Source organism: Muntiacus reevesi, chromosome 22, assembly GCF_963930625.1.
Source record: "Muntiacus reevesi chromosome 22, mMunRee1.1, whole genome shotgun sequence".
NCBI lineage: Eukaryota > Metazoa > Chordata > Mammalia > Artiodactyla > Cervidae > Muntiacus > Muntiacus reevesi.
In genome coordinates this window covers 24,427,947-24,454,500 of record NC_089270.1, presented here as the reverse complement: position 1 = coordinate 24,454,500, position 26,554 = coordinate 24,427,947, and the positions used below count along the sequence as shown (strand labels likewise).

General features: G+C 41.5%; 2 protein-coding genes and 1 pseudogene across 2 annotated transcripts in view; 2 read left to right on the top strand and 1 right to left on the bottom strand.

Moving 5' to 3' along the window:
* The window catches only part of SEPTIN11 (septin 11), a 445,529-nt gene that overhangs the window by 126,023 nt on the left and 292,952 nt on the right, over positions 1 to 26,554 (top strand). The gene's annotated exons all lie outside the window — the stretch shown is intronic.
* SHROOM3 (shroom family member 3) overlaps positions 1 to 26,554 on the top strand; it is a 172,706-nt gene that overhangs the window by 70,561 nt on the left and 75,591 nt on the right. The window lies entirely within an intron of this gene.
* Positions 497 to 788, bottom strand: LOC136152794 (large ribosomal subunit protein eL37 pseudogene; annotated as a pseudogene).

The following is a 26,554-nucleotide window of genomic DNA, read 5'->3' as shown; positions in this document are numbered from 1 at the left end:
TCATATCTCCTTCATCTCCTACATTGGCAGGCAGATTCTTCACCACGGAGCCAGCTGGGTAACCCATCTGCACCTAGGGGCAGCCTATATCTTTTTCTCACATGGGCCCCTTCTATCTTCAAGCTTGCAAAACACATCGATTTCTCACTCCCTTCCCTACCCTTCCATGCCCCTTGTTTAAATCTCTCTGTCTTCCTTACTGCTTTAAGAAGACTCATCTGATTGGGTCAGACTCTCCTGAATAATCTCTGTATCTTAAAGTCATTCAACTTGGAAACATAATTGCATCTGCATACTCTCTTCCCAGTACTATCTAAATTAATGCTTGATCGAGTAACCAGGAAGCAGAAATCTTGGGACCATCTTTAGAATTCTGCCTATCACAGCAGTCCATGATGAAATTTTAAAACCAGCATCACTTTTAATTATCCAGTTGCTTTTAGAAGAAAAAAAACAAAAACAGAACATCTATTGCCGGACTAATCGTGGAAATCCTTTAAGATGAACTAAATGCTGTAACAGCCGCTAGCTTGGGTTTAGGTGTTGTTCCTTCACAGAATCCATGCCTGAATCTGCGGTATACAATTTTTAGGTGCCTCATTCAACCAGTCCCTGTGGTATTTCACCCTTTAGCTTTAGCACTCCACTTATACTTTCTCTTTTGCTCGGCAGGGTGGCCACACTTGCCACAGGTTGACTTCTTAAGGTGGTAGGCTTTAGAGCCACAGCGGCGGCAGTGTGTGCATGTTATTCTGATGCTTTCCAAGCAATGATGTTCCATTTGTCATCTTGCTTCTGCCTCTGAGAACAAAGAGCTATCCAGTTGCTTTTAAAGCCAGAGATTTCAAAAATATTTTCCTGTTAATGAATTGTATTTACTGTGGCTTCAAGAATTGTCCCTTGCCACTTGTGTTCTATGCATTTATAAAACTCCCTGCATTTGAAAACATCTAAGTGCTTCTACATTGAGTTCTGATACCCATCCAACATGATAAAGTTCTGTAGCTGGCAACAATAAGACTGGAATACTTAGACACAGGTTAAAGTGATTTAACCAAGTTGATTTTTGTCATTTCCTAGGGCCTCATAGCTGGTTGCAGAATTGAGAATTAATAGTTTAATTTTGGTAACTAGAATAATGGATCTTAGGGATGAAAAGTCCCAAGAACTTTATAGTCAAACTGAAGATCAGAGAAATTGATTCAGAGAGTTGTTTATTTAGAAATGAGCCCAGAGCTATGTCCCTAGGTTCCTGGGTAGAACTCTGTTAACTGTCCTGCAGTGGATAGTTACCCTTGCTTCTCGAGGGGTATTTTCTCCTGAAAAAGGACTTTGAGGTTTGTTGATTTAGTTCAGTTCAGTTCAGTCGCTCAGTCGTGTCCGACTATTTGTGACCCCATGAACTGCAGCACGCCAGGCCTCCCTGTCCATCACCAAATCCCGGAGTCTACCCAAACTCATGTCCATTGAGTCAGTGATGCCATCTAACCATTTCATCCTCTGTCGCCCCCTTCTCCTCCTGCCTTCAATCTTTCCCAACATCAGGGTCTTTTCAAATGAGTCAGCTCTTCACAGCAGGTGGCCAATTTAAGTCACTGTATAAATCTCTGACGGGCTTCCCAGGTGGCGCCCGTGGGAAAAGAACCCAGGCGGGTAAGAACCCGCCTGCCAATGCAGGAGACATAAAAGATTCAGGTTTGATCCCTGGGTGGGGAAGATCCCTGGAGGAGGGCATGGCAACTCACTTCAGTATTCTCCAGTATAGGGCTGCAGAGAATCAGACATGACTGAAGCGACTTAACACGCACACACGCATCAATCTCTGAAATTCTAGAAAGTATTTATTGAAATAATGCATTATTTCAATAAATTTGCATTGCATGCATGTGTGCTCAGTTGTGTCTGACTCTTTGCAACTTCATGGACTGTAGCCTGCCAGGTTTCTCTGTCCATGGGATTCTCCAGGCAAGAATACTGGAGTGGGTTGCTATACCCTTCTCCAGGGGATCTTCCTGACCCAGGGATTGAACACAGGTCTCCTTCATTGTATGCAGATTCTTTATTGTCTGAGTCACTGGGGAAGCCCTAAATTTGCATTAGCATATTAATATATAGTATTAGTTCCAAATCAAAACTTTTCAACTAGCTAAATCCATTCCAGGAAAGGTTATCTTCAGTTGGCTTGAAACTAATTGAAAGAGCGAACAGGCCAGTGAAATTGGCCTGTTCAGATGCTTCTGTTCAGATGCTAGGATCTTAGGAGTTCTTGAGTCTGTGCTTGAAATCTTTTTGGACTTGGGGACTCTGGCATTTCTTCCAACAGAGAATGAAAGAGTTGTGTACCTGACTTCCATGACACTCTCATAAGACATCTCACAATTTTCAAGGTGAATTCCAGATGAACTGATGGCAGAGTCACATGGCTTCCAAGTCAAGACTAGAACCTGGTCACCCTATGGCTTTACACCAAAAGCAAAGCAGCCCAGACTCTCCTGAAGCTATGTTTTATTTGGCCCACAGAATGGTGATGTTTTTTTACTTGAATTCATTTTCAATGTTGAAAACTGGAAATTTTCATGTGAAAAATCCAGATGTCCTTTATTTTTTTTAGATTGGAGCTCAAGGAACAGTGAGCCCACTTTCTGCAAGGCCCTTGAGACAGGGCATGAGCCTTCTAGGCACTCCAATCCCCCAGGTTCAGTTTAGTCCATTTGCCTTCTTGGTTCTGTTGGAACCAGAGTCATGACACCTGTTTCACCCAAGCTGCCATTTTAAGACACCTTGTCAGACTGTTCAAACAATTTCTTACCTGGGTTACACGTACCAAATATGTCTAGCACTTGTTTCCTAGCAGTTGAAAATAATGAACCAGATTTTGAAATAGGTGAGCTACTTCCTGGCATTAATTCTGGCCATTTAAAAGTGTTTTCTCTGTAAGCCCTTCGTTACCATGTGGGATGCTCAGCATACACATAATTTCAAAAATTACTCTTTTCCTAATGGGTTTGCTTAGTCATCAGGAAATTTTGACTTCTTAAGTAAATGAAACATTTGGTATTTGTGAAGTCAAAGAATTTATTTAGGATAGCCACCTTGTCATCTGAAGAACTTATGTTATGGACTGAATTGTGGCTCCATCCTCCTACCCCCCAAATTCATATATTGAAGTCCCAACCCCCAGTATCTCAGAATGTGACTATATTTGGCAATAGGGCCTTTAAATATATACTTAAGTTAAAATGAGACCGTTAAGGTGAGTCTCAATCCAACCTGACTCCTGTCCTTATAAGAAGAAATTTGGACATGCAAAGAAGCACCAAGAGATATACACAGAGGAAAGACCACGCGAGGAAGCAATGAAAAGGTGGCCTCCTGCAAGCTAAGGAGAGAGGCCTCAGGAGAAAATAAACCTGTTGACATCTTATTCTTGAACCTCTAGCGCCCAGAACTGAGAATATTCATTTCTGTTGCTTAAGACAAGTATTTTGTTACAGCAACCCTAGCTAACTAATAGAGCTTCCTAAGTTGTATTTCTTGAAAGGGACCTCTGTTTCACCTTATGAAATGTATGCAATACATTGTTGATTGATAATTCCTCTTGAGTTTATGTAGCTAGAAGCCCAAGTTGACTAATGACTGTGATTCCTTAGCTGCACATAAGAATCATCTGTGGAGCTTTTAAAATTAGCTATGGGAAATGTCAACTCACTCCAGTACTCTTGCCTGGAAAATCCCATGGATGGAAGAGCCTGGTAGGCTACAGTCCGTGGGGTCACAAAGAGTCGGTCATGACTGAACGACTTCACCTTACCTTACCTTATGGGATCATCGCCCCAAATTCTGACTTGTTGGTTTGGGGTTGGTCCTGGCCCTCTGGTTTTATAAGCCTCCCAAGAGTTTTGCAGGTACAGCCTAGAGTGAGAATTAACTGATTGAGGGGGAATGATCCCCCTCCTAAAGAAAGGCTTGGGTTTCTGCAGTTCTCCCTTGGGAGTCCGTCCCTGACCATGTCATCCAGAGGTAGGCAGGAGAGATTTACTGCCTGTATAACAGGACCTCTGAGGGCTTTGAGTGAAAATGAGCCTCTGCCCACGGGCCTCATATTAGAGTTGTTGTTGCTTAGTCATGTCCGACTCTTTGAGACCCCATGGACTGCAGCATGCCATGCTGCTCTGACCTTCATCATCTCCTGGTGCTTGCTTAAACTCATGTCCATTGAGTTGGTGATGCCATCCAACCATCTCATCCTCTGCCACCCCCCTTTTACCTTCAGTCTTTTCCAGGATCAGGGTCTTTTTCAGTGAGCTGACTCTTCACATCAGAACCCCCAAATCTGCAAGTGGCCACAGCTCTGCCTATGAGGCACTTAATCCACGTGTGTGGCCTGGCTAGAGTACAGGTTTTGGTGGTGTTTTTTTTTTTTAATCTCTTATCTCCCTGCCACTGATACCCTGTGTTTAATTTCTTGTCCCACCTCCCATTCCAGTGGAGGGTGGGGCATTCTGGAAGGTGTTCCAGGAAGTTGTGGCTTTCCCTCTGTACCCTGGGTGTAGAGCTTGGAATCAGAAGGAACAGCCATTGCAGGGAGCATGTTCCCAAGGCCTAGGCCCACGTAGTTTTCCTTCCAGCAATGGTGAGATTGACTCCTTTCCTGGCATGCTGGACTGTTCTGTGGATTTTGCTGCTTTTTGCCACATCTCTTAAATTAGAATGGTGTTTTCTGACGTTCGTGGCTGTCTAAGTGTGCTGATTTTAATAACTTACTTCCTAGCAATTCTCAGCGCTCTCTCACGAGCTAGGTAGAATGAAAACATTGCCCCATTCTGTAATTTTCCAAGAGCTGCATGCTCTGTTTGTGTGCGGAGAACAGTGGTGTTTCTAAGAGTAAAATACAAGTTAGTGCAACTAGTACTGTGTTTACCCTTTCCTTCAAAACCTCTCCCTGCAGTTTGCTGGTGTGTGTCTAATCTCTCTCTCTGCCATCAGGTGTGACATCCTGACCCCATGTCACAACTTCATTCCCTGATAAGTGCTATCTTGGTAAATTGAACTGTCTCATTGCAGACCGGTCTGACTTGATGAACCACAGAAAACTAAGCACATTATGAAGTGCCCAGTGAACTTATCACAAAAGCAAAGACAACTGGGTCACTCTCAGGACCCCAACATTTCCCAAGTGACTCAGTGGTAAAGAATTCACCTGCCAATGCAGGAGACGCAGGAGGACATGGGTTTGATCCCTGGGTTGGGAGGATCCCCTGGAGAAGGAAATGGCAACCTGCTCCAGTATTCTTGCCTGAGAAATCCCATGGACAGAAGAGCCTGGTGGGCTACAGTCCATGGGGTCACGAAGAGTCAGACACAACTGAGCCCCAGATCCCATATATTATCGGAAAAATTTTATAAGGAACTTGAGCCTCAAGTTTTGATTGATTCAAGGTGGTATCATCAAAATCTCAAAAAAGGAAAAATGAACAGCTTGCTGAGTTGTAGGTCTAGAGTTTAAGAAGAGTCCAGTGAAACTCAGTATCTCTTAAAGTTTTGGCCTCACCCAGTGCAAGTGGTATTTGTAATTATGATCTTAACCTGATCACATGAGCACCTATGATTCAAGTGATGATGCACTGTTACAGCTTTCCTGAGTTAAAGTATTGAAAAGGGACTTGAACTCAGAATGGGACTTGAACTCAGAATGGGAATTGAACCCTCTGTCTTTTAACTGAGATCACAAACCTGGTCTCAGGGCTTAATAAATCTCAGGTTCTTGATGTCTCATTGAAGAAAGAATACAGTGAGAGGGAGACAAGGGGATCGATAAAAAGTGGATTAATTTAGAAACACTCCAGACAGAGGGTGGGTCATCTTAGAAGGTAAGAGTGGCACCAGGGTATGGGGTTTTCAGTTTTTATAGGAGTGGGTCATTTCACAGGCTAATGAGTGGGAGGAGTATTCCAGCTCTTTGGGGGAGGGGGTGGAGATTTCCAGGAATTGGGCCACTTCTCACTTGTTCACTTTACTGTTGGCCTTGGAACTGTCATGGCGCCTGGGGGTGTTGATGTGTTACAATGAGCTCATACTGAGGCTCAAGGTCTAGCGGGAGTCAACTCATCTGCCGTCTTGGACCTAGCTGATTCTAACCAGTTTGTGTTGTTTTTCCTCAGTCTATGTCATTCTTTTTTGCTTGTTTGTTTGGCTGTGATGAGTCTTCATTGATGCACACAGGCTTTCTCTAGCTGTGGTGGGCAGGGTCTACTCTCTAGTTGAGGTATGCAGGCTGCAGGCTTCTCATTGCAGTGACTTCTCTCATTTCAGAGCATGGGCTCTAGAGCACTCCGGCTTCAGTAGTTACAGCTCTTGGGCCCTAGAGCACAGGCTCAGTAATTGTGGGTTTAGTTGCTCCTCGGCATGTGGGATCTTTCCAGAGTGGGGATCAAACCCATGTCTCCTGCAATGGCAGACAGATTTCTTACCACTGAACCACCACGAAAGCCAGGGCTATGTTATTCTTTTGAAGGCTATGCCCTGCCCACTTCCCGCCTGATTCAGTATGGCAAAGATTTTCCAACTCTTATATCTTGGAATTTTTTGAAAGTAAATGCCAAGCAAGCAGGGACTGGAAGAGATACGTATACACCCACATTTGTAGGGCTATTATTTACAGTAGCCAAAGGTAGAAGCCACTCAAGCAAGTGTCTATCAACAGATGAATGGGTAAGTTAAATGTGGTATGTATGCATAACTTAACATTATGCTTGGTGAAGTAAGTCAGACACAAATAGAACAAATACTTTATGATTCTACTTCCATGGGATCACAAAGAGTTGGACACAACTGAACGAATAACACTTTGACTTTTCACTTTCCATTTATATGCAGTACCAAGGTACCTTCCCCATTTCAGTGAATTATGTCATCATCCAACTAGTTGCTTAAGCTTGAAATCAGGGCATCTTCCTTGAGCTCTTGATTTTTCTTACCACCTGCTACATTTAATCCAAACTAACAGAGCCTCTGTCTGTCCACTCAAAGACTCGTATACAGATGCTCATAGCAGAACTTCAGACACATTATGGTAAGAGAAAGAAACCAGGCATAAGAATTTACATACTGTATGATTCTATTTATTTGAAATATTTAGAAAAGGGCAAATCTATAGAGACAAACAACAGATCAGGAGTTGCCTGACGTTGGGGGTGAGAGCAGGCATTAGGCATAAGGGAACTTTCTGAGATGATGAAGATACCCTAAAACTGGATTATGGCAATGGTTGCAAGAATCTGTGGATTCTCTAAAAATCCCTGATTTATACACTTTTCAAAAAGTTAGCCAGGAAAACCTGACTGGCTACAGTCCATGGGATCACAAAGAGCTGGACACGTCTTAACAACTGAACAACAACAACAATAAAGTTAGCATCTTATTTGGAAAGTAACTTAGATATTTTGTATTGAGTCAAATAGATTTATTATGGGCAGGATGCAAAGAAACATGGCTGCTTATATGAGGAAAGAGATTTTAAAGAAGGGTCCACACAAAATTAACAAGGCCCATCCACTCCACTTCCTAACTGTTCCCCCCACTGACCCTTCTCTTTAATCCTCTCAGGCATTACATCTTAAATGTTTTGATCAGACTCTTCTTACTGTAAATCATTCTGTTACTTCAAGTTAGGAACAAAAAAAGGAAAAGAAAATGTCCTGTTTATCCCCTTCCCCAGCCTGTATTGATAGGAACAGCAAGCTCAAACTGTGTGGGAAATTTCCTGCCTTAAGATTTATTTACTCGCTAAAGAAAAGCTACTTTTATTTCATTATTTTTTTAAGCATACATGGGTTTTAATTTGGTGAGAAAATATCCTTGCCATTAAGAAGATTCTGCCTCATTACCTCTTATAAAAAAGCCCTCCTCCCCAAATTTGCAGAACTAAAGGAAGCATAAATTAAAACAACATTGTTGTTTGTCGCTTTGATCAACAAACACCCATCTCCAAAAGAAAAAAACTGCAAACCAAGCCAGATTCAAAAACAGTCCGTTCCCAAAGTCAAAGCAGTCAATATAAACAGCTTAGTCTCCCAACTGGATAAGAAAGAGGAAAAAAATGGGGGAGGGGGGATGGTGCTGGGGGATAGGAATAAGAATTGAGAAGGGAAGAAATTTTGATTCCTTACTTTTCCTATTGGCCTGTCTGTCCTTAATTGTTAGCTCTATGAGTTTCCATCAGACTTTTGTCCAGAAATTGAGTAGTAAGGACTTGATTCTAAAACAAAGTCTGATGGAGACTGGGCTTCCCAGGTGGTGCTAGTGATAAAGAACCCCCCTGCCAATGCAAGAGACATAAGAGATGTAGGTTTGATCCCTGGGTCAGGAAGATCCCGTGGAGTGGGAAATGGCAACCAACTCCAGTATCCTTGCCTGGAAAATCCCATGGACAGAGGAGCCTGGTGGGCTACAGTCCATGGAGTAGCAAAGAAACATGACTGAAGCAACTTAGCATGTTGAGTAAAGACTTAATGTCATCTGTTCTTTGGAACTCAAAAGCTTCTTTGCCATCCCCTATTACACATAATGTAATTTTTAAACTATCCTATTGACCAGTGGTTCAAAAAGAGATATTCTCCAAAGACAGAGGAAGATCTCTGTTTCTGCAAATGCCTGTGTATTTCTCTTCCCCCTCCCGCTTTTATCCACATAAAGAGAAAGAATATTTGTGTATAACCATGAGGCTTCCCTGATAGCTCAGTTGGTAAAGAATCCACCTGCAATGCAGGAGACCTGGCTTCGCTCCCTGGGTTGGGAAGATCCCCTGGAGAATGGAAAGACTACTCACTCCAGTATTCTGACCTGGAGAATTCCATGGGGTCCATGGTGTCACAAAGACATGAGTGAGCAACTTTCACTCACCAGGCAACTTGCTAAGAGAAAAAAAGGGGGATAAGACAGCCAAAGGAGCTGTAATTTATTTTCCTCTTTGCGATATATTTGGTTGTCTTCTTTTTCCTTTTTGTTCTTTTTTTTTTTTTTTAAGGTTTCAAAGATTTTTAATTGTGGTTAAAAAAAAATGACATCAAATTTACCATCTTGGGACTTCCCTGGTGGTCCAGTGACTGACTCTTCACGCCTAGTGCAGGGGGCCTGGGTTCGATCCCTGGTTGGGGAACTAGATCCCACATGCGGCAACTAAGAGTTTGCATGCTGCAACTAAGACCTGGTATAGCCAAATAAGTGAATAAATAAAAATAAATATTTTAAAAAAAATGTATCACCTTAGCCATTATGTACAGTTCAGTAGTTACATATATTCATATTATTGTGCAGCAATTCTCCAGAATATCATCTTGCAAAACTGGAACTCTGTACCCATGAAGGGACAACTCCCATCTCTCCCTTTTACTATTGTTTTTCCTGCTTCCCTGGTTCCTCAGTGGTAAAGAATCCGCCTGTAATGCAGGAGATGTGAGTTTGATCCCCAAGTCAGGAAGATCCCCTAGAGAAGGAAATGGTGAAGCACTCCAGTATTCTTGCCTGGAGAATTCCATGGACAGAGGAGCCTGGCAGGCTACGGTACATGTGGTCCCAAGAGTTAGACACAATTTAGCGACTAAACCACCACCACCACCACTGTTATTTTTAAATTGGAATTGAAAAGATGGAGCCTTCTGGTTCTGTACAATGTCTGCATTACCTGGTATGTTGGGAAGTCAAAATTTTCAAGTGTTTCTTGGGTAATGTGAAAGATAGCTGTTTTCCGTGAACAGTCATCCCTTGTTTACACTTCTCTAGGTTGCTCATCTTTTCTTCTCTCCTACACATTCTGAGACAGGTGGCTGATTGTTAGTCTCTCAGGCAGGTTGCCATTTCCTTTTCCAGGGGATCTTCCTGACCCAAGGATCGAAACTGCGTCTCTTGCATCTCCTGCACTGGCAGCAGATTCTGTATCAACTGGGCCACCAGGGAAGCCCTGGTGAGGGAGAAAGCAAATCCTGTTCTTGAACCCTTAGCAGGCTGGCCTTTCTGACTCTCCCCCTAACATGGGGATCAAGGGTGCGAGTTGTCCTCTAATCACGAAGAACCTTCCTCCTTATCAGGAGCACCCGTAAATTTCCAGAAGCCATGTCCTCCTGCCCTTCCCATCCTCCCCTTTCCCTCCACTCTCTAGCAACTGTGACTCGCTGGTTTCTGGTCTCACGCTTCATGCCAGCTGCCAGGGTCCCCATTTGGGTTGGCTCCAGTTTTCTGAAGCCTGGCAGTTAGTTAATAAGAAAGCCAGGATGTAAATCACGGCTCGGACAGTTTCCTGTGGGGGAGCTTTTAAGTTCCCATCAGATCTTTTCATTCATTCCAGCTCATGAAGAGGAGACCGATGTTCTCTTCAGACACAAATGTGAATATAGACCAGAGATAAACAAGGCGGGGTGCTGGCAGGGAGCTGGAGGGAAGCTTAAAGACAAGATGCTTAGCACTGGCTTTCATTCTTTTGCCTAAAACTCATCCATTTAATGAACTGATAGAGGGAGTGTTCTCACTTGATAATTAGTAATATGAAATTTCCACTGGTATTTTTTAAAAAACAAGTTTTAAAGCACTGTTTGTTTTGTCAGTTCGCTAGAGTTCCAAAACTCTGATGGAACATTTATTGAGGATTTATTCTCTACATGAGGCTTCCCTGGTTGCTCAGTGTAAAGAAGCTACCTGTAATGCAGGAGATGCAGGAAACTCCAGTTTGAGCCCTGCATTGGGAAGATCCCGGAGGGGAGCAATGGTTACCCCCTCCAGTGTTCTTGCCTGAAGAATCCCGTGGACAGAGGAGCCTGGTGGGCTACAGTCATAGAGTTGCAAAGAGTCACACAAGACTGGACTGAAGTGATTGAGCATACACACATGCATTCTCTACCATGCCCTGCAACAGACATGAGTAAGAAGGCTGTGGTCCCTGCCTTCTAGAATCTTACTGTCCATCTAATTGTCAAAACCCTGGAGTATATTACACTAGAGAAGGCTGTTACAGGCTAAAAAACAGAGTCAGGCAACCCTTGAGTTCTGTCGGGGATGTGATAAGGTAAGTGAAGCACTCAGCAGAGAGACCATAGTGTTTGTTAAGTGAAAAAGATTATTAATATCAATAATAGCATCATCCAGATAGATACTAGCTCCAGGAGTAGATATAATACAGAGCATACACGTATTAAAACAAATAATGCTTCCAAGCTGTGCATAAGTTCCAAAATTTTAGTCCATAAATTCCAAGAGTTGGGGGGAAGGCTAAACAGTTTGGGGAAAGGTTTTAAGAGACTAGGACTTAACATAAACAAAGAGAACATAAACAACATGGACTCATAAAACAAGGTGATGGGCATGGGTGTAATGACTTGGAAGCATTAATTCACCCAATACCAGCATGTGCCATGCACCTTGGGCATCTGAGATGAAGGAGTTATAATCCCTTTCCTAACACACCTAATCTAGGGGGGAGATTTTTATTTAATGGCACCCGTGGCTCTGTTCAAGGTAAAATGTGATAAGAGCTATAGAAGATGATTCAATGCTGTATTTTTGAACATTCAGAGGAGGGAGAAATTGCTTTTGGTTAAGAATAAGAGAAGTTTCATTGAGTAAAGAATATATTTTGCAGGTCCTGAGAGGTTGGCAAGAATTTCCTTAATAGAAATTGGGGTTGAAGAAGGAATCTCCACCCAGACAATGAAAAATGTGAGTCAAGTGCTAAGGAGGGAAACCAAGGCATGCTTGCAAGATGGTAATTACTGGACTCATTGACAAAAAAGTCTGTGAGTCAGTATGGATGGAATCAAGCAAAGTGAAATGTCCTTCATTTGGGAAAAAGCACAATTTTTAAGGGGAAAATATAGTAATTTTCCATTTACCCAAGAGGAAGAAGAACATTCTGGAGTGATCTGAGGTTTTCCTCATATTCCACTAGACATATAGGCAAAAAGTATTTTTAAGTAGCTTTCTTTATCTTGGTGCTCTGAATGGAACTAAAGTCTCTACCTACAGAGGATAAATGTGCCCATTTTCCTTCATCCTCTACGATAGTGGTCCCCAGCCCTTTTGGCACCAGGGACTGGTTTTGCGGAAGACAGTTTTTCCATAGATGGGATGGGAGTGGAGGGAATGGTTTCGGGATGATTCAAGTGCACTACATTTATTATGTACTTTATTTCGATCATTATGACATCAGCTCCACCTCAGATCATCAGGTATTAGATCCCAGAGGTTGGTGACCCCTGCTCTAGGAAATAGCAAAATCTCGTCTTCTGATGAAAGTGGCTTAGCCTGCATTCTCTTGGTCATGCAGGATGGTGTGAAAACAAGGCCTAGGTTTCAGAGTCAGGCAACTGTTTCAACTCTTCATTTCTGCCCCTTCTACACTTTGACCTTAGCAAGTTACGTAAAATCTGAGCTTCCTTTTCTCTTCTGTAAAACAGGACTAGAAAGAGCTACCCTGAGGTATCATTGTAAAAGTTAGAAATAAGGTATATAAATCCCGAGGTAGGAGTAAAACTAATCCTGGGCACAAAATAGATGGTGACTGTTGCTATTACTCATAGGCTACGCTCAGCTCTTTCTGGTCTACCACGAAGAAATGGCAGCCAGGAGCCTGCAAGGACCTGCCCAGGACTCTGCTATCTTATTGCCTTTGGTCAATCAACCACCCTCTGGACACCTCCCACAGCTGCTGATTACAAGAACTTTAAAAATAAATTTTCTCCCCCATCTTATCTTCGGGTTCCTAGGCAGGAGTACTAAAGTATGCTGAATAATGCTGACATCCGGCTTGGAGTAGAACAGTTTCCTGAACACCTGCTGGGAGAAAGTTGTGCTTAAAAGCAAATGAAAGCAGAGAAAATTCTTCCTCTTGCTGGAATCTACATGTGAAAGTATAAAATAAAACTGTGTGACTTGAGGCAAATGAAAAAGAGCCTAGAAAATGAACTATTAATCGTGGTGCTTGGTGACTAGAATCTTTTTTTAAAAGCACATTGTTTGTAGCTTTTTTGAAAAATAAGGGGAGACAAATTGGCTTCAGTCAACAGTTAAGATGAAACTGCCAAAAAGTAAACAGAAGCTACATTTCTTTGTTTTTATTTGGAGAGCTAGAGACCCTAATACTTCAAGAACAATGAAGCTGCCAACTAGCTAGTGGAAAACTTTTGTTTTCAAAAATAATTTTACAAATGAAGATAAGGTAATTAAAAAAAAAAAAACCTAAGGGATTTAACTCCCTTTAAAAAAATATGTAGACATTAAATACCATGCTGCCTAAATTTTATTAACAGTAAATCATCAAAGAACGTCACTTACATTTTAAAAATTCCAGTTGGTTTTACCCTAACAGCCTTTCTTATTTTTATCTCTTGAAGTTATATTTCTGTAGCACCTTGGGTTGTTCTTAAAGCAGTGTCTGGCAATGTTGATATCATTTAAATATTTAAAATACTTATGTATATTTAGGGCTTTCCTTGTGGCTCAGCTGGTAAAGAATCTGCCTGCAATGTGGGAGACCTGGGTTCGAGCCCTGGGTGGGAAGATCCCCTGGAGAAGGGAAAGGCTACCCACTCCAGCATTCTGGCCTGGAGAATTCCATGGACTGTGTAGTCCACGGGGTCGCAAAGAGTTGGACACGACTGAGCAACCTCCACTTTCACGACTTCCTATAATACAAACTTAGGAAGGAAACCTAGTCAGTAGAATAGATGTCTTGATGCTAATGAATAAGATATCCTTTTTGAGAGGCCTAAAATTCTGATATGATAGAAAGACCAAATCAATTAAAAGAGTAAGTAATTTGGTTTTGTTGATGTTTTGTATCATCATGAAGAAATAATTGTTGGTGTCTTTGATGAATTCTCTTGGTCAGGGGAGGAGTTTTTTTACAATAAATAGGTCAGAGTTTGTAAGCAGTGGAATATCATGGTGCCTTTAGACATTAAGACACATTTCCTTGGGGGGAGAGGTGGGAGGGGGGTTCAGGATGGGGAACACATGTAAATCCATGGCTGATTCATGTCAATGTACGGCAAAAACCACTACAATACTGTAAAGTAATTAGCCTCCAACTAATAAAAATAATTGGGGTGAAAAAGAAAGACATATTTCTTTTTTTTTTTTTTAAGATTTATTTGTCTTATTTGATGGGGGAGGCTGTGCTGGGTCTTCATTGCTACAAGCAGGCTTTCTCTAGTTGCGGTGAGCAGGGGCTACTGTTCGTTGCATGCTCCGGCTTCTCATTGCAGTGAATTCCCTTGTTGCGGAGCACAGGCTGTAGGCCCACAGGCTTCAGCAATTGCAGTGCAGGGGCTCAGTAGTCATGACTTGAGGTCTCTAGAGCACTGGCCCAGTAGTTGCGGCTCACGGGCTTAGTTGTGCTGAGGCACGTGGGATCTTCCTGGACTAGGGATCGAACCAGGTGGCCTCTGCCATTGCAAGGCAGATTCTTGACCACTGGACCACCAGGGAAGCTCCAAGTCACATTTCTAGAAACCATTTGTTCAATATGTATGCCGGTTTATCACAGCATCACCTATCTTTGTTTCCCATTGTGCTTTGTACTTGTATATTACATATGATTAGATTCAGATACTCAACTAGACCATAAAACGCCCCTCCTATGGCCCCCTAGGCATGCAGCTGTTTTCATCCCAAGTCTACTCTGCCCAGTCTTTCTTCCTTTTCCTCTCTCATCTCCTGCACTGTCTCAGTGGCAATTTCCCCCACCCAACCACCATGCAGGCACTCAGACAAGAAAGCAGTTCTTGTTAAAATATAAGGTGCAGACCAATGGCAGAAATTGCACTGCATTCCATCCCTAAATTGATTACGCCTCCCTTTCTTCATACCTTTCCCCAGTCCTTATTTATCGTCATCTATATCTTCATTAACTTATCAATATTTTTCTAGAAAGAAAAAAAAATGGTTTACAGCTTTCATCAAAACATTTTGGGTTACGTCCCAGAAAAGATTTCAATCCTCAGTTCTTAGGCTTCTTAGGCACCATCAGTGCAGACACTCAGCTCCTTTGATAGAAAACAATGTTCACGCTTGTGCACAGGCCCAGGTTAAGCTGAGAATGCTGGCTGGCTCAGCCCTGATTGCCCTTGTCCACTTCACCTCCCCAGTGTCCTGGTGACAAGGACGTGCTGGTATTTGAAAGTACTCCAGCTGAACCCATGCTCTTAAGGACCCATCACTTCTGGAGTTTTAACTTTCAGGGTTCTGGGCTGACAGTTCTCATTGTCACCTAGATCACATGTCTTTTTTTTTTTTTTGCCCTTCACATTCCAAGCACACTTCACTTTCTTCCGGAAGGTTGCTGCCGCTGATAGGAGGTGGCAGCTGTTCACAGTTCACGTCAATCCTGGTCAGAGCTTTGGGACTTAAAAGGGAAAACCCTTTTGCCAGCACGACTATAGTCACTTTTAAGCTAGTGAGATTTCATTGTTTGAATTGTGCTTGACCTGCACGTTTTACAAGTGAATTTACAAAGTGGCTTTTCTCCCATGAAATGTGGACCAAAATTGAAATGAATATCCAGAGTTGAAGATTTTACCATCATTCTCTGATATGGTCATCATTATCCTCTATGCAATTAACTGTGATTATAAGTACAGCCTAACATTGAATATTCATTGGAAAGGCTGATGCTGAAGCTGAAGCTGTAACACTTTGGCCACCTGATGCAAAGAGCCAACTCAGTGGAAAAGACCCTGTGCTGGGAAAGATTGAAGGCAGGAGGAGAAGGGGACAAGAGAAGATGAGATGGTTGGATACCATCACCCATGCAATGGACCTGAGTTGGAGCAAATTCCAGGAGATGGTGAAAGACAGGGAAGCCTGGCGTGCTGCAGTGCATGGGGTCACAAAGAGTTGGGCATGACTTAGCGACTGAACTGAACTGACTGAACATTGAATAGGCACGTACTTTATGCCAGGCATTGTTCTAAGTGTATCATATACAGTTTTACATCTAAAAGTCCAGCAAACCTATGATGCAGGTTCAGTTTTTAGCTCTCATTTTACAGAAGAGAACATTGCTTCAGTGGAGCTGGTAATGATCAGCCTGAGGTCACATAGTAGGTGCTATGGCCAGGATTCAAATCTGAGTTCTCCTCCCAGAAACTGCACTATTAACCATGACGCAACACTGGACCCACAGGAGTGGGAGTCCACCCTAGTGGTAAAAATCAATGAGCCCATCACCTCCCATTGAGTTCATCCTTCACATGCCACCAGCATGACTTCTTGAAGGTGCAGATCCAGTCATGACACTAGTGGAAAGTGTTTCTCACTGCCTACAAGGTAAAGTCTAAATCCTGAAAGAGATCCAAAAGCCTTCCCTGCTACCATCTGCCTCTGTAGCTACGCTGTTTGCCACTTGCCCATTCCTGCCATGTTTCTTCCGGTTCCCCAATTGGTCTGTGCTATTTGATACTTCGGGACCTTCAAACGTGTTCCATCCTGACCTTTTCCTCCTCTCTTCCTACCCACGTGAGCTCGTGCACATCCTACAGAACCTGTCTCAAACAGCTTCTCTACATCCTTCCCGTACATAAATCTCCTCTCCTCTGTTTGCTGCCAGCACAATCATCTATTTAGTGAGATAAAAAGAGCTACCACTTTTGAGCTCTTGTGTGCTAGGCAAGAGGACAGGGCTGAGCATTTTGCATGGTTAGTGGTTACAAATCTTGAGCCAAAAACACAATTATGGGAGAAATGTATCTGTTTCTTTAAAAAAAAGAAAAAGACTATAATTTCTGTTTTGAGACCTCATTCAGCAAGGAGACACAGGTAATGTCAGTCAATCCATCTTTTCCAGCTCCTAAGGTTGTAGCTGACTTGTGAGGTGCTTAGGCAAAGTCCAGGTGTGTGTGTGTGTGTGTGTGTGTGTGTGTGTTGTAGGGAAGTCGGATGAAGTTGTCCCTTTGGTCTGCATGTCACCATCTCCCCATGCTGGTATAGTTGGGGTAGTGGTGTCTACAGCCTCTTCAGATCCATCAGGCACGTTTACCAGAAACCTTCTGCCTCTCCTGGACCACTCTGGGTTGGGAGGATTGGTGAAAGCCTGAGCCTCTCTCCTGCCCAGCTGTACTGCACAGACATTTCTTTGATTCCTCCTCTGTGCTGAGTTCCCAGCAACTCTTGGACTGAGCCAATTCTCCAGGTTCTTGCTTGGGATCGGAACCCCCATAGTTTCTGTTCTCAAATCATTTAGCCTATCTGGAGTTTCCATCTTGCGTCATGTAGGATTTAGACTGGCTCCAGCTTCTAGTTCTCCTTCACTTTTCTTCTGACTCTCCTTGCCCTTCTATTCATTCTAGAAAGCTGTAATGTCTTTTGGAGAAAGTATTCTTTCTGAGTATTCTTTCAGATCTTAAGCCTGGATTCTTTTATGATAAAAAAATTCTGCTGAGTCATCCCTTCCTTGGTCAGTAAGTGACACTAACTGGGAGGAAACAGGACTATGAGGAAATCCATTGGAGGGAATAAGAACCATTAATATCTCATGGTTACTCCTGCCTCCCAGAGACACACACTGAATGATTAGTTCATATAATCTTTGCAAAAACCAATGGGAGGTGTAATTATTCTTACTTTAGAGAGGAAAAACTAAGGCTTAGTGAGATCAACTAACCTTGTACACTGCTAGCAAGCTCTTGAATCCAATTCATGCTCTTGACCATAAGACCTAAGTATCCTTACCATGTGGTACTGAAATAATTTCTTTAGATATCTGAGTTTCCCAGTACATTGAACTCCTTGAAGTCAGGGCTAGGACCTCATCCATCCTGATACGCTCATACCCTGCAGTTAGCAGGTGCACTTAGTAAGTGGTATTTGAACTGGAATGGATGAAGGAGAGAGAAGGAAAGGGCAGAGGAGGAGAGGAAAAGGTAAATGGGAAAATTCCCTTATCTAAGCTCTTCTGTGAGTTTAGAAAGTTCTGAGAATCCCACACAACTTTTAAAGGAAACAAAATGAAACTGTATTTTCTGACATGGAGTTATTGTTTGTTCAGTTGCTCAGTCATGTCCAACCCATGGACTGCAGCATGTCAGGCCTCCCTGTCCTTCACCATCTCCCAGAGTTTCCTCAAGTCATGTCCATTGAGTCGGTGATGCCATCCACCCATCTCATCCTCTGTCGTCCCCTTCTCCTCCTACCCTCAGTCTTTCCCAGCATCAGGGTCTTTTCTAACAAGTCGGTTCTTTGCATCAGGTGGCCAAAGTATTGGAGTGTCAGTTTCAGCATCAGTCCTTCCAGTGAATATTTAGGGTTGATCTCCTTTAGGATTAACTGGTTTGATCTCCTTGCAGTCCAAGGGGCTCTCAAGAGTCTTCTCCAACACCACAGTTCAAAAGCATCAATTCTTTGGCACTCAGCTTTCTTTATAGTCCAACTGTCACATCCATACATGACTACTGAAAAACCATGGCTTTGACTATATGGACCTTTGTTGGCAAAGTAATGTCTCTGCTTTTTAATATGCTGTCTAGATTGGTCATAGTTTTTTTTCCAAGGAGCAAGCGTCTTTTAATTTCATGACTACAGTCACCATCTGCAGTGATTTTGGAGCCCAAGAAAATAAAGTCTGTCTCTGTTCCCATTGTTTCCCCATCTATTTACCATGAAGTGATGGGACTGGAAGTCATGATCTTAGTTTTTTGAATGTTGAGTTTTAAGTCAACTTTTTCACTCTCCTCTTTCACCTTCATTATGAGAGGTGTCTGAAATTATTAAATGAAAATGCATGTTAGAAAACAGTGTGATCATCTATTGGAAAAAATATGTTAATACTAACATACATAATGATAACATGTCACCATCCATAAAAGAGAAGAGCTGGAGGAATTTCCACCCAACAGTGGATAATGATTTGGGGAGCAATTTAGGATTACATGGGACATTCACTCTGTTATTTCTGTAATACTTGAATGTTTATAAAGAATATTATCCATTTTTTAAATTAGGAAAATCAATGTTTAAAAAGAAAAAGCATGTTATCCTATTAACAGATTTTTTTTTTTTAATATTATTTTATTAGTTGGAGGCCAATCACTTCACAACATTTCAGTGGGTTTTGTCATACATTGACATGAATCAGCCATATAGTTACACGTATTCCCCATCCCGATCCCCCCTCCTACCTCCCTCTCCACCCGACTCCTCAGGGTCCTCCCAGTGCACCAGGCCCGAGCACTTGACTCATGCATCCCACCTGGGCTGGTGGTCTGTTTCACCATAGATAATATACATGCTGTTCTTTCAAAACATCCCACCCTCACGTTCTCCCCCAGAGTTCAAAAGTCTGTTCTGTACTTCTGTGTCTCTTTTTCTGTTTTGTATATAGGGTTATCGCTACCATCTATCTAAATTCCGTATATATGTGTTAGTATACTGTAATGTTCTTTATCTTTCTGGCTTACTTCACTCTGTATAATGGGCTCCAGTTTCATCCATCTCATTAGAACTGATTCAAATGAATTCTTTTTAATGGCTGAATAATATTCCATGGTGTATATGTACCACAGCTTCCTTATCCATTCATCTGCTGATGGGCATCTGGGTTGCTTCCATGTCCTGGCTATTATAAACAGTGCTGCGATGAACATTGGCGTGCACGTGTCTCTTTCAGATCTGGATTCCTCAGTGTGTATGCCCAGAAGTGGTATTGCTGGGTCATATGTTCTATTTCCAGTTTTTTAAGAAATCTCCACACTGTTTTCCATAGTGGCTGTACTAGTTTGCATTCCCACCAACAGTGTAAGAGGGTTCCCTTTTCTCCACACCCTCTCCAGCATTTATTGCTTCTAGACTTTTGGATAGCAGCCATCCTGACTGGCGTGTAATGGTACCTCATTGTGGTTTTGATTTGCATTTCTCTGATAATGAGTGATGTGGAGCATCTTTTCATGTGTTTGTTAGCCATCTGTATGTCTTCTTTGGAGAAATGTCTGTTTAGTTCTTTGGCCCATTTTTTGATTGGGTCGTTTATTTTTCTGGAATTGAGCTTCAGGAGTTGCTTGTATATTTTTGAGATTAATCCTTTGTCTGTTTCCTCATTTGTTATTATTTTCTCCCAATCTGAGGGCTGTCTTTTCACCTTACTTATAGTTTCCTTTGTTGTGCAAAAGCTTTTAAGTTTCATTAGGTCCCATTTGTTTATTTTTGCTTTTATTTCCAATATTCTGGGAGGTGGGTCATAGAAGATCTTGCTGTGATTTATGTCGGAGAGTGTTTTGCCTATGTTCTCCTCTAGGAGTTTTATAGTTTCTGGTCTTACATTTAGATCTTTAATCCATTTTGAGTTTATTTTTGTGTATGGTGTTAGGAAGTGTTCTAGTTTCATTCTTTTACAAGTGGTTGACCAGTTTTCCCAGCACCACTTGTTAAAGAGATTGTCTTTTTTCCATTGTATATCCTTGCCTCCTTTGTCAAAGATGAGGTGTCCATAGGTTCGTGGATTTATCTCTGGGCTTTCTATTCTGTTCCATTGATCTATATTTCTGTCTTTGTGCCAGTACCATACTGTCTTGATGACTGTGGCTTTGTAGTAGAGTCTGAAGTCAGGCAGGTTGATTCCTCCAGTTCCATTCTTCTTTCTCAAGATTACTTTGGCTATTCGAGGTTTTTTGTATTTCCATACAAATTGTGAAATTATTTGTTCCAGTTCTGTGAAAAATACCGTTGGTAGCTTGATAGGGATTGCATTGAATCTATAGATTGCTTTGGGTAGAATAGCCATTTTGACAATATTGATTCTTCCAATCCATGAACACGGTATGTTTCTCCATCTGTTTGTGTCCTCTTTGATTTCTTTCATCAGTGTTTTATAGTTTTCTATGTATAGGTCTTTTGTTTCTTTAGGTAGATATACTCCTAAGTATTTTATTCTTTTTGTTGCAATGGTGACTATTAACAGATTTTACATTGTACTCTATACTGATCACCTTACACTGGAGCAGGTAATTATAATGAAATAAACAAATACAGGAAATGCTTGTCTATTCTTTCAAAATGACAATACACATCTTGCATCAGGCCGTGAATCCACCCATGAGCCTGTTAAGTAGGTATTTGTGGTTAACACTTCGAGTTGAGCTGTCTTCCATCTTGGTTTGAATCCTAGCTCTCTGTCTTAGTACCCACACGACCCTGGGCAAGTTCCTTAATCACTGTGCCTTTTCTGTGTCACTCCATATAGGTCTACCTCTTTCCTTTTAAATGCTGCACGATATGCTTCACAATTAATTTAACCACTTTCTACACGTACATTTAGGTTGCTTCCCGTCTCCAGGATGTGTTTCTAATCTTTCAACCTAGACTTTCCAGAAAGAATGCTGTCAATCCTTGTCTCCAGTGTCACTTGCGGCTGCTGACCTGTTGCTTAATCAGTGAACCAACCTCCCCTGGTAACATTGAAAATGGCCTTTATCTCTTATTTTTCCATGAGACAAAAACTCGCTGTCTTCCTTCACCGACAAAAACTGTCCTTCTGCTAGTTCTGTTCTTCATTTTGCTTCTGTTTAGACCTACACATATTTGATAGTGGATGCTAGATAGACCTAGATTTGATAGTGGATCCCACATCTGACCCACAAAACCATGCATACTGCTGGTGAGTGCTGAATGTATGCTTAGTTGCTCAGTCCAGTCCAACTCTCTGCAACCCCATGGTCTGCAGCCTGCCAGGCTCTTCTGTCCATGGGATTTTCCAGGCAAGAGTACTGGAGTGGGTTGCCATTTCCTTCTCCAGGGGCTCTTCCCGACCCAGAGATTGAACCCATGTCTCCTGCATTGCAGGTGGATTCTTTACCGTCTGAGCTACCAGGGATGCTGTGCGGACATGCATTTGCAGTGTTGCAGATAGTAACTGAACTTTGGCCTACCTAGTCCTTCCCTATTTTCCTCGGGTTCTGACCTTTGCAAGATTCTAAATAGCTTTCTTGGTAATAACTAGGTTGCATAAAGGTCTTTACTTGGGGTCTTGGTCCTGAGGCTACAAAGAACAGCAGGAAACACAGAGGTGCCCTTGTCAGTATGAATCAGCTGCTAGCAGCAGAAGATGCCTTCAACAAAGAAAGAGAGTGAGGAGATTGTCAGCTCTGAGAACTTCCAGGCTTACTGGGCTATTTATGAGAAAGGTCTCTGTGATAGAGGGTAACTAACTCTGAGAAGATGAAAGCATATAGGGTTTCCCCCTTTCCTGTTCCAATCATCACTTCATGAAATAAAGTCTTTCCCAGGTTTAAAACAGTCTTAAATGTATTTCCTTACTTTCAATATCCATTTTAACATTTTATTCAGTAGGATGGTTGTTTACTTGTTTTTCACATTTTTCTGTGAGTGGTTCAAAAAAATAAAAATATTTGTCAAAGTGAATATTACATTAGAAGTTATGAAAAATTCACCTTAAACCCAAATAAATAGCCATTTGAGAAGGGAGTACCTATATGTACTTCCTAATATTTTCTCTCTGAATCAATCAAGAGTATTCTTTCTTGATTGTGTTTATACTGACCATTAAACAATCCCTAGAACTGATTTTCAATATTCAACAGATTTTGACAGTAGTTCTAAGTTGTCAACATCCAAAAGAAGAGCACAGATGAATCAGGGAATTTATTGTATAGCTATGCAAGAGCTTGTAGTTGCTGTTACTACTATTATTTAGCAAAGATTCTTATGTTTCAAATACTTATATTCTTCATATGAAAACTTTATTGACTTGGAATAATGGAAAAAGGCCAAACTGAATTGTTAAGAAGTAATGGTTGGCTCAGGTGGTAAAGAATCTGCCGACAATGTGGGACACCTGGATTCAGTTCCTGGGTTGGGAAAATCCCCTAAGGAAGGACATGGCAACCCACTCCAGTATCTTTGCCTGGGAAATCCCATGGATAGAGGAGCCTGGCGGGTTATAGTCCATGGGATCACAGAGTTGGACATGACTGAGTGACTAACCCCACCGCCATCTGAATAGTTGACTATTTCTAAGTGACATTTAATAAAGTGCAATATATATTAAAAACTTATTATCGTAATATTGAAAAGAAGCTAAATTTGTGAAATAAGTTCAAAATCCAAATCACATATAAGATTTCTATACGTCGTTTCTTTAAAGATATAACTAAATGTATTAGGCTAATTAAAATTTAAAAATTCAAAGCATAACTGCTGAGATTGGAATTTAGAGACATATGGCAGTAATCCTAACTAAGACAGTTAGGATTAAGCTTTTTGTTTGAAAAAGACACTCATTCTCACAGGTTTCTCCTTAGTAACAAGACCTGATAATCGTAGTGGAAAAACAAACTTTTAAATGTGTATACAGAATGAATCAGACCATTCGAATTATGTCAGGTCCTTAATCAGTATAGATTAATATAATGTGATTTTAAATATTTTTAGGTTATCATCTGCTAAGTCACTTAAGTCATGTCCGACTCTGTGCAACCCCATAGACGGCAGCCCACCAGGTCCCCCTGTCCCTGAGATTCTCCAGGCAAGAACACTGGAGTGGGTTGCCATTTCCTTCTCCAATGCTTAATCGTGTCCGACTCTTAGCGACCCCATGGATCGCAGCCTACAGGCTCCTCCATCCATGGAATTTTCCAGGCAAGAGTACTGGAGTGGGGTGCTATAGGTTATCATATTTAACTCAAATTGAAATTTGGGTTTGCAGGTTAAACTAATTAAGAGAAGTGGGAAGGGACTTCCCTGGTGATCCATTGGTTAAGATTTTGCTTTCTAATGCAGGGGATGAGGGGTCAATCCCTGGTTGGGGAGCTAAGATCCCACATACTTCTGGCCAAAAAACCAAAACATAAAACAGAAGAAATATTGGAACAAATTCAATAAAGACTTTAAAAATGGTCCACATCAAATATATATAGATAGATAGATAGATACATTTTTTTTTTTTTTTTTAAAGAGAGAGTTGGGAAGAAAAGGAATTGGTGAAGGCTTGGGGAGGAAAGGGCAAAAATGTGCCTCTTACCAAGTGTAAATCATATGGTACATAAATTATGTCATAATGTGTGTGTGTGTGTATGCTGAGTCGCTCAGTCGTGTCTGACTCTTTGCAGCCCCATGGACTGTAGCCTGCAAGGTTCCTCTGCCCATGCAGTTTTCCAGGCAAGAATACTGGAGTAGAATTTCTTACTCCAGGGGATCTTCTTGACCCAGGGATTGAACCCTCATCTCTTGCGTCTCGCCTCCTGCATTGGCAGGCAGATTCTTTACCACTAGCACCACCTGGGAAGTCTTATATCATAATAAAGATGTTTAAAAGAATCATAAGTTTAAACAAAAGAAAAACTATGCAAACAGCAGGTTGCTGATTGGCCAAGCAAACCCTTTCTCTAAGATTAGGTTGTGTATTTTTCGTATTTGTTACCCCCTCATAAAACATTTTAGCATTTTTAAAGCTTTATTTCTTGATCAGTATATCTTTTCACTAGAAGAAATAAAATGCTCTAGATTCTAGTGTGATGTACTATTTCTGGGAGTGATCTTGATGTAGGAACGAAAAGGCAGCATGACTTGACAGAAACCATCTTGGCATTTATCCAAATATACACCTGATATGTGTAACTATTTCACGGTCATTTATCATTTATGCTTTGGGAGGCAGGGGGGGCCATTTTGAAGGGGAACTGAAGGACCAGGTGAGGGAACTTACTCCTAGCTCATACAGAGAGCAGTCTGCCTAATTTTCTATTGCTGTGTAAATTTTTTCATTTCCAATCTCACCTTTGATCCCAGGAGACAATTTGTTTTCCTTTTATCTACAAGTATCTGGCAATACATCTAAATTATAGGTAGAAGTTAAAAAGTGTTTTTCCAGAATCTGTGGTACAGCGGAAGCCCAGGACTTCCTGTCATAGTGATGGATTTCACTGGTGTCATGCAGTCTACGTGGGAGGTAAAAGCTGGATCTAAAGTGTTTCTAAAACATTTTCTTTAAATTGCAGTCCAGGTGATTTACAATGTTGTGTTAGTTTCCAGTGTGCAACCAAAGTGATTCAAATATGTATACAGCCTTTCCATTATAGGTTATTACAAGATATTGAATATAGTTCCCTATGCTTTTCAGCAGGACCTTGTTGTTTATTTTATATATAGTAGTTTGTATCTGCTAATCCCGAACTCCTAACTTATCCCTTCCCCACTTCCCCCTTTGGTAACCATGCGTTTATTTTCAGTGGCCAAAGTGTGTTTTGAATCACCAATTTAAAGTGATGTTTCACACAGGAGTAGAGGAATCTGGTCCAGCCTTACAAGATTTCACCTGACCCTGAGCACTTAGAAAAGAAGGCAGAGGAGCAGCAGGGGAGGAGGGCTTATCTCTTCTGCCTACAGAGCTCCTGGCTGTGTTTCCTCAGCTAATAGGTCTTACTTCCTCGACATGGCATGGCGGCAGCAGCAAAGTGCTTTCTGAGCAGTAAGGACTGACCACCTTGTTTAAAGCTTAAGTTCTGAGCATCATCTGCTTCTACCTAAGAGTAGATCCCCACAGAACATTAGGACACAGAACAGGCAACATTAGCATCCCTGCTTCTAACACCTAGCAACAGTGTGGGTGGGTACCCCTCGGGCTGTGGGGCAGGTGTATATATATTTGTACATGCCTGTGATATCATGATGCAAACAAAATGCAACTTCAAGGGGGGGGTAATACCTTGGGGGAGGGGGAAGCCTGTCCATGAAGATATCGATAAAGAGGTTTATTTAGTAGTTTTTGTAGCCCCTAACGCTTCTGTATTGTGCCAGGATATTATAAAAAGCACAGCCAAGTAAAGGCAAATAATATTAACTCTATGGGAACTGAGGTTTCTAGTTCCTACCTAATTAGACATTCTCTTTTCTGTGTCTATATGTGTATTTATCATCCTAAATATAGAACCTGATATATATAAAATAATATATAAAAACTACTATATAAATAAAAACTACTACATATAAAATAAAATTTTAACAGGCATGCTGCTTGAGTGAGAAAAAGCCAATTTCAAACCTTACTGTTAATCTCTGGAGATGCATGCGAAAGCCATTAGGAAACATACTTTTTACAGAAAAAAAAATTTTTTTTCCACCTCTATTGAAAGAGTCTGGAGGAGCCTTTAAAGAAAGATGAAACTGAAAATAGCACCATACCCTCCTTAAGAATAGTGAAGGAGTACCTCTATCTCAATGCAAAATAAATGCAGGTGTGTATACTGCCTAAGACCACAAAGGTTGCAAAGCTGAATCCAGAATTTCCTTTCAGATTACAGTCATAACCTGTTAATAATCACCTGCTCCTCATCTAGAGATGATGCTCAGGAAACAAAAGAACTGGGAAGGGAGGTTTGAACAGCATTAACGATCAGAAACAACTTGAATCTCTCCAGTTGATTTATACTGGAAAAGGACCCACGGAGGAAAAGGATGGCTATTTTCCTTGTAATGCGAGCTTTGTGTTTTTTTTTTTAAAGAAGTGAACTTTTTACCTTGTTCATTCATGCTTCATTTGATCAATTACTAACTTATATAGCCC